Source organism: Nycticebus coucang, chromosome 13 (assembly GCF_027406575.1).
Source record: "Nycticebus coucang isolate mNycCou1 chromosome 13, mNycCou1.pri, whole genome shotgun sequence".
NCBI classification, from domain to species: domain Eukaryota; kingdom Metazoa; phylum Chordata; class Mammalia; order Primates; family Lorisidae; genus Nycticebus; species Nycticebus coucang.
The window spans coordinates 45893375-45907252 of NC_069792.1; the positions used below are offsets into that span (position 1 = coordinate 45893375).

Here is a 13878-nt window from a genome sequence, read left to right on the forward strand (position 1 = left end):
CATAACTGATTAGGAGGACTTTAAAAAGTTATATGTACCTCTGCTTCCATCCAATCTAGATGCAAGCAAAATAGCAGATTAAGGTTATTCTGGAGTTATTCATATCAAATATTTTCAAAGCACATGAGAAAATAATCTTTCGATGCTATAAGCAAAATGCACCATAAAGACATGCACCCATAACAGGGTGGTTTTAAAAAAGAAATCTCAGTAACAGAGACTCCAAACAGGAATTCTATATATTTTTGAGGTAAGCAATATAGTTTTTAAGGGGAAAAAAAAAAAAACACCTCCAGAAACCACCTTCACCCAAACAAACATCAACTTCCTATAACATATTTGAGAGAATGTTTCAAACAACAGATTATACACATATTTCCAATCCCTGCATCTTTTCTTCTATGTTTTTCTTACCTCATTTGTTAAGAAAACCTCATTTTCTAAGCACACTCAGCGTGCAGCATGCCTCAATGACAGGGTCTCCATTAGACCCCTGAGAAATGATCTCTCACTTTTCCTCTTCCCTTCAATTTCTCTTATTTTTTAGCTCAGTTCTTAAGAATCCTCATGTACTTCTCTGCTGTCATCTAGTCCTCAACTAAATATGAAATCTTACCTGGAATTCTTTCCCACTTGCTTACAGTCTTGCGGACAGGATTCTGTTCCCATGTTTGCAGTGCCTGCCATGAAGGCATTATGATGGTCCTGCCAGACTTCACACCAACACCAGCCCCGGACACCTCATCCTTCCAGACCCAGCCACTCCAAGCCTCCAACCCAATGGGCTCCGCTGGCAGTTTAGGCCACATAGGCCTCTAACTTATTTGGTTTATACTTTTATAGTCAAGACCGTTTCTGAACTTATGCAATCTTAGTCTATCCCCAAACATCCCTGAATGTTTCTGCCTATGCCGTAATAGCTCTAATATAAGAAACATGCATTTTAATTAAAAACTAAATTAATGCTCTCAATGGCCTGTCTGCTACTCCTCTTTCTTCTGGTCCCATTACCCCAGACCTGCCCCCATTGAACAAGGGAGAGTCAGAACTTGCACAACCACATTCCTAGGTGAACAGTGCATTTCTGCACTGGGGGTTGTGCAGCAAAGAGAAGCATTCTGGTCTTCTTCCTTTCTTTGGGATGCCACCCCCCACCATTCTCTCACTCCTTTTCTCTCCCCAGCCCTGCCCTCTCTCACTCCCTGCTCTCTTCTTTCTCTCTTTCTCATCTTTCCCTCACTATTTCCCTTTTCTTTAATATAAAATAAACTTACGTTTCATATTCTTAAAAAAAAAAAAAAAGAAAGAAAGAAAGAAAAGAGCACTCTGAATCTTGATACAAACTTTCCTGAGATAATTGGCACGATGTTGAGCTAACTAGGGCAATCTCAAGGTCACCTTTTGAAAAGACACTCCAGCCTCCCCAACAAAAGTGGTCCCCAGGTGTTGGAGCTGGCCAAGGTCGGGGGCCACAGGGGCATGTACTCATGCATTGCCCTGAGGCTGCACAGTCAGCCTCTCTCTTAATACCAATCACTTCCAAGCATAAGCTAACCCAACCTGAGAGACTGGCTTTTTCCACCACTTCCAGGTTCAGATGAAGGACTCACCATTGGATCTGACTTCTCCATCAGCTGCTCACAAGTCTTTGGCCTGGTTAATGTCCTTGAGGAAAAAAATAAACCAATGATAAAATGGAGATGACAAAAAGATGTCAGATAAATTCCTTTCCCTGTCTCCCCTTCAATCCTAATAATTTTTTCTATGATAATTGTGATTCCAGATGACTGCTCCAGAAATTTTCTATGTGACCAAGAAACTGGCTGTGTCGCTTATAAAGATGTCACCAGCTGAGCAGTACAGTACCTGCTATTTTCTCTCCTTCCCTCATAGCCATACTTTTCCTCACTCTTGCTGTCCTGGGCTTGCAGGCCAGGAAAGCATTTGCATGCACATTTTGCCTCAGATTATTTTTCTAGGAAACTTGGGCTAAGGCAATTATCAATGAATAACCCTGACTCCTGTCTCTCCTCCAGGGAAAACAGACTCATTCATAAGCTGGAGATATCTTACCTTTTCAGCTCATAATTAGAAAATCGTCTGGTAGAAATGGCAATTCATTATTATCACTGACCACTCTGCAGCTCCTCCCCACCCCACCCCCATGTTCTTTTTCTCTCTCTCCCCGCCCTTTCCTGCTTCCCTCTTTCTTTCCCTCCCTTTCTGTTCCCATCTGCCCCTCTCTCATCAATCAAAGAAAAGATCTCCTACAGATAAGAGGTGATAAGAAGAAACTTTTTAAAAATGTAGCCAATGTGTGTGGATGATTAGAGTAAAAAGCTAAAGAGATAATGAAATGCAATTGAAACATTTTCACAGACATCTAATAAAGCAAATTAAAAATCTAAATTCCAGACCATTTCCAATGCAATTCATGTTAATATGCCCATTAGTCTCAAAAGTGTGGAAAGCACAAGTTTGAGAAAATTGTTTCCAAGTTCTGCTAATTATGCATGACATCTACCCTAATTCTGACATTTAATTTTAAAGCACATGTGTTCTTGTGAAGAAGATAAAGAAATAGACCATGATCTCATTGATAAATGTACTATACATGTTTTTATTTTTGGTTATTATTTTCCCAGAGATTCAGCTCTACCTCATCTTTCAATTCAGTTCTCATCATGGACTTAGGACTCCCAGTGATTAATACAAAGAGTACATTGGAAACTATTTTTGTAAGTTTGCTGCTTGGTAAATTCATCCCCTTGGGTTTAAAATGACCACCATGTAGAAAATTGTAACAACACTGTCAGTGCTGCTGTCTTTCCTTCACTGCTGATAAATTAGAAATGGAAAAGTAGAAAAATTAATTGGCATTAGACATGAAAGGAGAATTTTAGTTCCTAAACATTTCTGCTATAATCCCCTCAAAACTTTAATTAAACTCTCAAGGTTTATAATCTTAAATACATTTATTTTAAATTTACCCCATGCCAGAAAGATTTACTCAAGCTGTCAGTTTTCTACACTCAATCGTTTAATTCTGAAGTGACTCATTGCAATCATCCTTCCTCTGATGAGGCAAAGTCTTTTAAAGCTGACTCTTGGGAAACTTCTCTAATTAACAATAATAGACATAGACTCTTATATTGCAGGTGCAAGGGTAAATTGGTGCAACCATTTGTGCAACAAATGGCATTATTGAGGAAAGTTAAACATGCACATCACCTATAACCTAATAATTCCACTCTTAAAACACCAGAGAGAAACTCTTGAGCATGTATGTACAACTAGAGACATCAAACATAAAGCTCACAGCATCATTAATATGGTAACGATAGAAAAACCTAAAAATCCAACGATAGTAGGATAAATACAGAAATTGTAATATATTACAACTGTGGGTATTACAGAGAATAGTGCTCATTCTACCTGTTTGATTTTGTCCTTCTCCAGCCCTCCCCTCCATCTTGCTTGATTCCCACTGAGTTTTACTTCCTCTCTGTGCACATGTGTGCTCATTGATTGGCTCCAATTTAACAGTGAGTACATGTGGTGTTTGTTTTTCCATTCCTGAGATACTTCACTTAAGATAAGGATTAACAATTCTATCCAAATTGTTACAAAACGTGTTAATTCATCCTTTTTATGGCTGAGTAGTATTCCATGGCATACATATACTACATTTTATTAATACACTCATGAAATGATGGGCACATGGGTTGAGTCCACATATTTGCAATTGTAAATTGTGCTGCAATAAATATTTGAGTGTGTTTGTCTTTTTGATAGAAAGACTTATTTTCCTTTGGGTGGATACCTAGTAGTGGAATTGCTGGATCAAAGGTAAGTCTACTTTTAGTAGAATCTCCATTCTGATTTCCATAGAGGTTGCACTAATTTTTTTTTTTTTTTTTTTTTTTTTTTGTAGAGACAGAGTCTCACTTTATGGCCCTCGGTGGAGTACCGTGGCGTCACACAGCTCACAGCAACCTCCAACTTCTGGGCTTAGGTAATTCTCCTGCCTCAGCCTCCCGAGTAGCTGGGACTACAGGCACCAGCCACAACGCCCGGCTATTTTTTTGTTGCAATTTGGCCGGGGCTGGGCTTGAACCCGCCACCCTCGGTATATGGGGCCGGCGCCCTGCTCACTGAGCCACAGGCGCCGCCCGGTTGCACTAATTTTTAATGACACCAACAGTGTATAGCCTTTCTCTCTGCATCCACACCAGCATCTACTGTTTTTGGACTCTTTAATAAAAATAATTCCATGGCTGTTATTATAGGGGATTGAGTGTAGAGTCACCCAAAAGAGATGACAGTATCAGAGGGGTGAGTTTATCTTGGCAGAGTCTGTGGGCTTTTGCATGACCCCTGTACAGGAGTAATATCTGCTCAGGGCTGGGGGTCCTCTGTGAAGCATTGGACCGCAGGGAGTTTCTGCCAGCCTAGTGGCAAGGGTAGAGCTTTGGGGGTAGTGTATTGGGACCCAGGCATAACTCTGAAATCTCAGGGGTGGTGTTGCAGTTCTGGTGGGGTCCCTAGAGCTTCAGAGGCAGACCCTCAGGTGCAGAGAGCTTCAGAACTTGCTCTGGGGATTATGGGTGCAGAGCTACAATATGGAGGGCTATTCTGCCAGTATGGAGACTGCTGATGCTCCACTGTGGAGTCAGGGGTTTGTCTCAGCAGCCCAGGGACCATGTAGGACAAGGTTCTCTCCCTGAACCTAAGACCTGTTGAAGTTGTAGTCTGAGGCTTCGTAGGTGGTGCCTGTTGCATCTGAGTCTCCTCCTCTGCTGAGAGTAAAGGAAGGGAATAACCAGTCTTGTAAAGATATTAGAAACAGCAGTCCAAGGAGAAGGCCAGCATAGGAAGGCTTGGATTGAAGAAGAGCTTGAGATAGCAGCATCACAAATGAGAAGCTTAAACAGTTGATGATGGTTGGAGAGGCAGACAAGAGTCAGATCATTCAGGGCTTTGAGGGACACATTAAGAAGGGAGATTATATGACATCATTGAAATGTGTTAAACAACAGCTGAGAAGGGGGAATAAGAGAGAGGCTATGACTTAACTTGGGATCTTACAAAAACACTTTGACAGTCATTTGGAGACTGGTTTACAGGCTCATGTGAGAGAATAGGGTGGACCACCAAAGGTGGAAACAGGTGGAGGAGAAAGAGGTCACACCAGAGCAGAATCCAACACATCAAAAAACTAACTGTACAGTGGGGAGAAACACACTCCTTCTGGCTGCTCAAAGAACACACATGTGGGACATCCCAAGAGAGCCATCATTTGGATACTACAAGATCAAACAACATCAACCTCTGGTAGTGGTACTAGAGAGAAACAACCATCCGAGAATGGACCCAGCCATGGCCAGCTAAGTGAAAAGACTTTCCTTTCTGCCCCACCCACCCCCTTCTCCTCTCTACTCTAACATATTCTCAAGTGCCTAGAAAAAAAACAAGAGGAAAGGTATGCAGCAGCAACCTCAGATGTTGGTTCCCAGACAGCAGCAACAGCATCACTGGAGAACTTACTAGAAACACATATTCTCAGGCTCTCTTCCACAGACCTGAATCAGAAACTCAGGGGTTATAATCAAATAATTTGTATTTTTAACAAGCATCCCCACCGAGGTGTTTTTGAGACATACTAAATTTGAGAGCCATCAAGATCACAGAGCTTTGGAAATTTTAAATTGTAGTGGAATGAGTTTAAATATCTAAAAGTCAGCTGAAAGTTATAGAGTATGCCTGAGATATTAAATGATAGGAAAGAGAGATTAGACATAATATAGTTGAAAGCAGTGACCTTGAGATAAATAAAACCTTTCATATTTTACCCCAGTGATTGATAAACAAGTGCCTTTATAAGAGTTAGATTTATCAGCAGGTGTAATGGCTCATGCCTATAATCTTAGCACTTTGGGAGGCCCAGGCAGGAGAAACACCCAAAGCCCAGAATGAAAGACCAGCCTAGGCAACATAGCATTCAAAAAAATTTTTTAAATACATTAGCCAGGCATCATGGTGTATATCTGTAGTACCAGCTACTCAGGAGGCTGAGGCAGGAGGATCACCCAAGAGTTTGAGGTTGCAGCGAGTTATGATGATGGCATTGCCCTCTAAACTGGACAACGTAGTAAGACCCTGGTTCAGAAAGTGCATCTATAATTCTATATTTGTAAATATCCATTATTTTAATAAGAATGGGATATTTTAGTTTTTATATTCAATAATAAATCAGATCAACACCAGCATTTTGTTGATATGCCATGCTTATACCTGCTCCTAAAAATCATGTACTCAAAAGACCATGGCCTTTCAGTATGAGAAAGCAGAGGTTACCAATAATGCCTAATTCTGTACCTTTTCATAACCTTCTATAGATTTTATTGAAATAATATGTTTACTCTAAAGAGATATGGATTCATACAATGAGAGCCTGGCCAATAATTTATATATTATATAAGCTAAGTCTTTACTTCTAAATTTATTGTTTCAAGTGCATCTCTTAACATTTATTGGGTGTCCACTATGTTCCAGCTATTGTAAGCAATATAATACCTTTTATAAATTTGTTCTTAGAATAGTCAACTGAATGTATTTCATTTATATTTGTTAAAATGTTTCCTCCACAGTTGATCTTAAAGGATTATAAGTCATGAACTACTTATGTTTACCTTTTGAGTATCAAATCTAGAATAGATGGTAAAAAGTAGATTTCTTGGCTTGGAGGGATGGCTCACATTGGTAATCCTGGTACTCTGGGAAGCCAAGTGGGGAAGGAAAGACCACTTCAACATAAGAATTTGAAACCAGCCTGAACAAGAGGAAAGCCCAAGTCTCTATGAGAAAGAAATGAAGGATGGTTGTTTTTTTTGTCTATTTTGATGTGGATTGTTGTTTTGTTTTTTTAGTTCAACCTTTTCCATACAGATCCTTTTTCTTTCTCAATTTTTCTAGTTTAATTATAATTTCCCATTGCTGCCTATTTCAATAATTAGAACTTCATTTTTGTTAGTGTTTCTACCACTATTATTTGTTTTTTCCACCCAATTTTATCCTGTAAAGTTTTCTGTTTGCTTGTTTTGGTTTGATTTATAGCATTTTTGTCTTTCCTCTACACTTGGTGGAGGTGGGGTACTGTGTCTGATCAGGTTAGCAAAGAGCTGCTGACCTCAAGGGAACCACCCAACTGGGCACCCCCAGAAGATGGTTTTTATTTTTAAGGTTGTATCAAAGTACCCTACTGTACACCTATATTGCTCTGTCTCCCTCTTTCTGTGCCGCTCTTCTTTTTGTCAATATTCCTTTTACCCACTCCCTCTCCTTTCTCTATTTTTCTTTTTTTTCCCTTATCACTCGGTCCTCCTTTCTTTCATCCCTTTTTTGCTCTTCAACCTTCTCACCCTTCTGGTCCTGTAACCCTAGTGCACAGGCACGAGAACTTAAAGAGCAAGAGGAAGTGAAAGGAAAATTAGGGCAAGGAAACAGATAAAAGAAATCACCCATGAGGAAGAATCAGCAGAAAACTCCAGGGAACATGAAGAACCAGTCCAGAACAACCCCACCAAGGGACCATGAGGTAGCTACTACAGAGGATTCCACCTATACAGAAATGTTAGGAATGACAGAAAGGGAATTTAGAATACACATGTTGAAAACAATGAAAGAAATGATGGAAACAATGAAGGAAACTGCTAATAAAGTGGAAAATAACCAAAAGGAAATCTAAAAACAGAATCAAATCAGAGATGAACGATATGAAGAATATAAAAAGGACATAGCAGAGCTGAAGGAAATGAAACAGTCAATCAGGGAACTTAAAGATGCAATGGAAAGTATCAGCAACAGGTTAGACCATGCAGAAGAAAGAATTTCAGAGGTAGAAGACAAAGTTTTTGAGATAACTCAGATAGTAAAAGAGGCAGAAAAGAAGAGAGAGAAAGCAGAACGTTCACTGTCAGAATTATGGGACTTTATGAAGCGTTCCAACATACGAGTTATAGGAATTCCAGAAGGGGAAGAAGAATGCACGAGAGGAATGGAAGCCATACTAGAGAATATTATAAAAGAAAATTATCCAAATATCACCAAAGATTCTAACACACTGCTTTCAGAGGGATATCGGACCCCAGGTCGCCACAACTCTAACCAAGCTTCTCCAAGACATATTGTGATGAACCTGTCCAAAGTCAAGACAAAAAAAAAAGATTCTGCAAGCTGCCAGGAGTAAGCGCCAGTTGACCTACAAGGGCAAATCCATCAGATTGACCACAGACTTCTCTAATGAAACTTTTCAAGCAAGAAGACAATGGTCATCTGCCTTTAATCTACTTAAACAGAACAATTTCCAGCCCAGAATTCTGTACCCTGCTAAGCTAAGCTTCAAAATTGACGGAGAAATCAAATTATTTACAGATATACAAACATTGAGGAAATTCGCCACAACAAGACCAGCTCTACAGGAAATACTTCAACCTCTTCTGCACACTGACCACCACAATGGATCAGCAGCAAAGTAAGAACTCAGAAATTAAAGGACAGAACTTAACTTCCACACTGATGCAAAAGATAAAACTAAGCAATGGACTCTCACCAAATAAGACGAATAGAATACTACCACACTTATCAATTATCTCAGTAAATGTTAATGGCTTCAATTCCCCACTGAAGAGACATAGATTCGCTGACTGGATTAAAAAACACAAGCCATCAATTTGCTGTCTTCAAGAAATACACCTGGCTTCAAAAGACAAATTAAGGCTCCGAGTCAAGGGTTGGAAGACAATTTTTCAGGCAAATGGAATTCAGAAGAAAACAGGAGATGCAATCTTATTTTCAGATAGATGTGGATTTAAAGCAACTAAAGTCAAAAAAGACAAAGATGGTCACTTTATATTGGTCAAGGGAAAAATACAACAAGAAGACATTTCAATTCTAAATATCAATGCACCCAATTTAAATGCTCCCTGATTCTTGAAACAGACCTTACTCAGTCTGAGCAAAATGATATCTGATAATACCATAGTAACAGGGGACCTTAACACTCCTCTTACAGAGCTGGACAGATCCTCTAAACAGAAAATAAACAAGGATATAAGAGACTTAAATGAGACCCTAGAACAACTGTGCTTGATAGATGCATATACAACACTCCATCCCAAACATAAAGAATATACATTCTTCTCATCACCCCATGGAACATTCTCCAAAATTGATCATATCCTGGGACACAAAACAAATATCAACAGAATCAAAAGAATTGAAATTTTACCTTGTATCCTCTCAGACCATAAGGCACTAAAGGTGGAACTCAACTCTAACAAAAATGCTCGACCCCACCCAAAGGCATGGAAATTAAACAATCTTCTGTTGAATAACAGATGGGTGCAGGAAGAAATAAAACAGGAAATCATTAACTTCCTTGAGCATAACAACAATGAAGATACAAGCTACCAAAACCTGGGATACTGCAAAAGCAGTTTTGAGAGGAAAATTCATCGCTTTAGATGCCTACATTCGAAAAACTGAAAGAGAGCACATCAACAATCTCACAAGAGATCTTATGGAATTGGAAAAAGAAGAACAATCTAAGCCTAAACTCAGTAGGAGAAAAGAAATATCCAAAATCAAATCAGAGATCAATGAAATTGAAAACAAAAGAATCATTCAGAAAATTAATGAAACAAGGAATTGGTCTTTTGAAAAAATAAATAAAATAGATAAACCATTGGCCAGACTAATGAGGAATAGAAAAGTAAAATCTCTAGTAACCTCAATCAGAAATGATAAAGGGGAAATAACAACTGATCCCACAGAGATACAAGAGATCATCTCTGAATACTACCAGAAACTCTATGCCCAGAAATGTGACAATGTGAAAGAAACGGATCAATATTTGGAATCAAACCCTCTCCCTAGACTCAGCCAGGAAGAAATAGAGCTCCTGATCAGACCAATTTCAAGCACTGAGATCAAAGAAACAATAAAAAAGCTTCCAACCAAAAAATGCCCTGGTCCAGATGGCTTCACTCCAGAATTCTATCAAACTTTCAAGGAAGAGCTTATTCCTGTACTGCAGAAATTATTCCAAAAAACTGAGGAAGAAGGAATCTTCCCCAACACATTCTATGAAGCAAAAATCACGCTGATACCAAAACCAGGAAAAGACCCAAACAAAAAGGAGAATTTCAGACCAATCTCACTCATGAACATAGACGCAAAAATTCTCAACAAAATCCTAGCCAATAGATTACAGCTTATCATCAAAAAAGTCATTCATCATGATCAAGTAGGCTTCATCCCAGGGATGCAAGGCTGGTTTAACATACGCATGTCTATAAACGTTATCCACCATATTAACAGAGGCAAAAATAAAGATCACAGGATCCTCTCAATAGATGCAGAAAAAGCATTTGATAAAATCCAGCATCCTTTTCTAATTAGAACACTGAGGAGTATAGGCATAGGTGGCACATTTCTAAAACTGACTGAAGCTATCTATGACAAACCCACAGCCAATATTTTACTGAATGGAGTAAAACTGAAAGCTTTTCCTCTTAGAACTGGAACCAGACAAGGTTGTCCTCTGTCACCTTTACTATTCCACATAGTGCTGGAAGTTCTAGCCAATACTATTAGGCAAGACAAGGAAATAAAGGGAATCCAAATGGGAGCAGAGGAGGTCAAACTCTCCCTCTTTGCTGACAACATGATCTTATACTTAGAGAACCCCAAAGACTCAACCACAAGACTCCTAGAAGTCATCAAAAAATACAGTAATGTTTCAGTATATAAAATCAATGTCCACAAGTTAGTAGCCTTTGTGTACACCAATAACAGTCAAGATGAGAAGCTAATTAATTAAGGACACAACTCCCTTCACCATAGTCTCAAAGAAAATCAAATACCTAGGAATATACCTAACGAAGGAGGTGAAGGACTTCTATAAAGAAAACTATGAAATCCTCAGAAAGGAAATAGCAGAGGATATTAACAAATGGAAAAACATACCATGCTCATGGATTGGAAGAATCAACATTGTTAAAATGTCTATACTTCCCAAAGCAATCTACCTATTCAATGCCATTCCTGTCAAAGTACCTACATCGTACTTTCAAGATTTGGAAAAAATGATTCTGCGTTTTGTATGGAACTGGAAAAAACCCCATATAGCTAAGGCAGTTCTCTGTAACAAAAATAAAGCTGGGGGCATCAGCATACCAGATTTTAGTCTGTACTACAAAGCCATACTGCTCAAGACAGCATGGTACTGGCACAAAAACAGAGACATAGACACTTGGAATCGAATTGAACAACAAGAAATGAAACTAACATCTTACAACCACCTAATCTTCGATAAACCAAACAAGAACTTACCTTGGGGGAAAGACTCCCTATTCAATAAATGGTGTTGGGAGAACTGGATGTCTACATGTAAAAGACTGAAACTGGACCCACACCTTTCCCCACTCACAAAAATTGATTCAAGATGGATAAAGAACTTAAATTTAAGGCATGAAACAATAAAAATCCTCCAAGAAAGCATAGGAAAAACACTGGAAGATATTGGCCTGGGGAAAGACTTCATGAAGAAGACTGCCATGGCAATTGCAACAACAACAAAAATAAATAAATGGGACTTCATTAAACTGAAAAGCTTCTGTACAGCTAAGGAGACAATAACCAAAGCAAAGAGACAATCTACACAATGGGAAAGGATATTTGCATATTTTCAATCAGACAAAAGCTTGATAACTAGGATCTATAGAGAACTCAAATTAATCCACATGAAAAAAGCCAACAATCCAGGTGGCGCCTGTGGCTCAAGGAGTAGGGCGCTGGTCCCATATGCCGGAGGTGGTGGGTTCAAACCCAGCCCCGGCAAAAAAAAAAAAAAAAAAAAAAAGCCAACAATCCCTTATATCAATGGGCAAGAGACATGAATAGAACTTTCTCTAAAGATGACAGACGAATGGCTAACAAACACATGAAAACATGTTCATCATCTCTATATATTAGAGAAATGCAAATCAAAACAACCCTGAGATATCATCTAACCCCAGTGAGAATGGCCCACATCACAAAATCTCAAAACTGCAGATGCTGGCGTGGATGTGGAGAGAAGGGAACACTTTTACACTGCTGGTGGGACTGCAAACTAGTACAACCTTTCTGGAAGAAAGTATGGAGAAACCTCAAAGCACTCAAGCTAGACCTCCCATTTGATCCTGCAATCCCATTACTGGGCATCTACCCAGAAGGAAAGAAATCCTTTTATCATAAGGACACTTGTACTAGACTGTTTATTGCAGCTCAATTTACAATCGCCAAAATTTGGAAACAGCCTAAATGCCCACCAACCCAGGAATGGATTAACAAGCTGTGGTATATGTATACCATGGAATACTATTCAGCCATTAAAAAAAATGGAGACTTTACATCCTTCGTATTAACCTGGATGGAAGTGGAAGACATTATTCTTAGTAAAGTATCACAGGAATGGAGAAGCATGAATCCTATGTACTCAATTTTGATATGAGGACAATTAATGACAATTATGGTTATGGGGGGGGAAACAGAAAGAGGGAAGGAGGGAGGTGGGTGGGGCCTTGGTGTGTGTCACACTTTATGGGGGCAAGACATGATTGCAAGAGGGACTTTACCTAACAATTGCAATCAGTGTAACCTGGCTTATTGTACCCTCAATGAATCCCCAACAATAAAAGAAAAAAAAAAGAAAGAAATGAAGGAAGGAAAGAGAAGGCAAGGGAAGGGAAAGGAAGGGAAGGGAAGGGAAGGGAAGAGAAGAAGGGAGCAAGGAAAAGAAAAGAAAAGACAAAAGAAAACTTAGCTGGGCATGGTGGCCAGGAGCCTATTTCAGCCTATTTCAGCTGTGCAGGAAGCTGAGGCAGGAGAATAGCTTGAGCTCAGCAGTGTCAGGCTGCAGTGAGCTATGATGATAATGCCCCTGCATTTTAGCCTGAGGTAACAGAGTGAATCTCTGTCTCAAAAAAAATTTTTTTTGATATAATTATGGAAATTATTATTTTATGTATTTATTTATATAAAAAATACTTTTACAATCTTCCTGACACACTCACTATGTATATTCTCTAAGCAAAGAGGGGAAAGAAACTATCTTAGGATTGCTCTTTAATTCTGTCTCAGAACTTTTGAAGTAAACTCTAGCCTTTTTATTTTAATTTATTAAATCATAGCTGTGTACATTAATGCAATCATGGGGCACCATACACTGGTTGTGTATACCATTTGACATGTTTTCATCACACTGGTTAACATAGCCTTCCTGGTACTTTCTTAGTTATTGTGTTAAGACATTTATATTCTACATTTAGTAAGTTTAACATGTACCCTTGTAAGATGTACCGTAGGAGTGATCCCAACAATTACCCTCCCTCCACCTATCCTCCCCATTCCACTCTCCTCCTTTTCCCCCTCCCCCATATTCTTAGGTTATAATTGGGTTATAGCTTTCATTTGAAAGCTATAAATTAGTTTCATAGGAGGGCTGAGTACATTGAATACTTTTTCTTCCATTCTTGAGATTCTTTACTAAGAAGAATATGTTCCAGCTCCATCCATGTAAACATGAAAGAGGTAAAGTCTCCATCTTTCTTTAAGGCTGCATAATATTCCATGGTGTACATACACCACAATTTATTAATAGGTAAATATTAATAGGATCAATAGGCACTGGGCTTCTTCCATGACTTAGCAAATACAAATTGGGCTGCAATAAACATTTTGGTACAAATATCTTTGTTATAATGTGATTTTTTTGTCTTCTGGGTATATACCTAGTAGAGGAATTGTAGGATCGAATGGCAGGTCTATTTTTAG

The 13878-nt window shown here is 38.9% G+C and overlaps 1 protein-coding gene across 1 annotated transcript in view; it reads right to left on the reverse strand.

Moving 5' to 3' along the window:
- Nucleotides 1-1642: 1642 nt before the first annotated feature.
- LOC128563728 (serine/arginine repetitive matrix protein 3-like) overlaps nt 1643-13878 on the reverse strand; it is an 84215-nt gene continuing 71979 nt past the window's right edge. Inside the window, exon 4 of the transcript XR_008373868.1 lies at nt 1643-1665. The gene's annotated coding sequence lies outside the window, so the exon portion shown is untranslated. The remainder of the gene's footprint in view (nt 1666-13878) is intronic.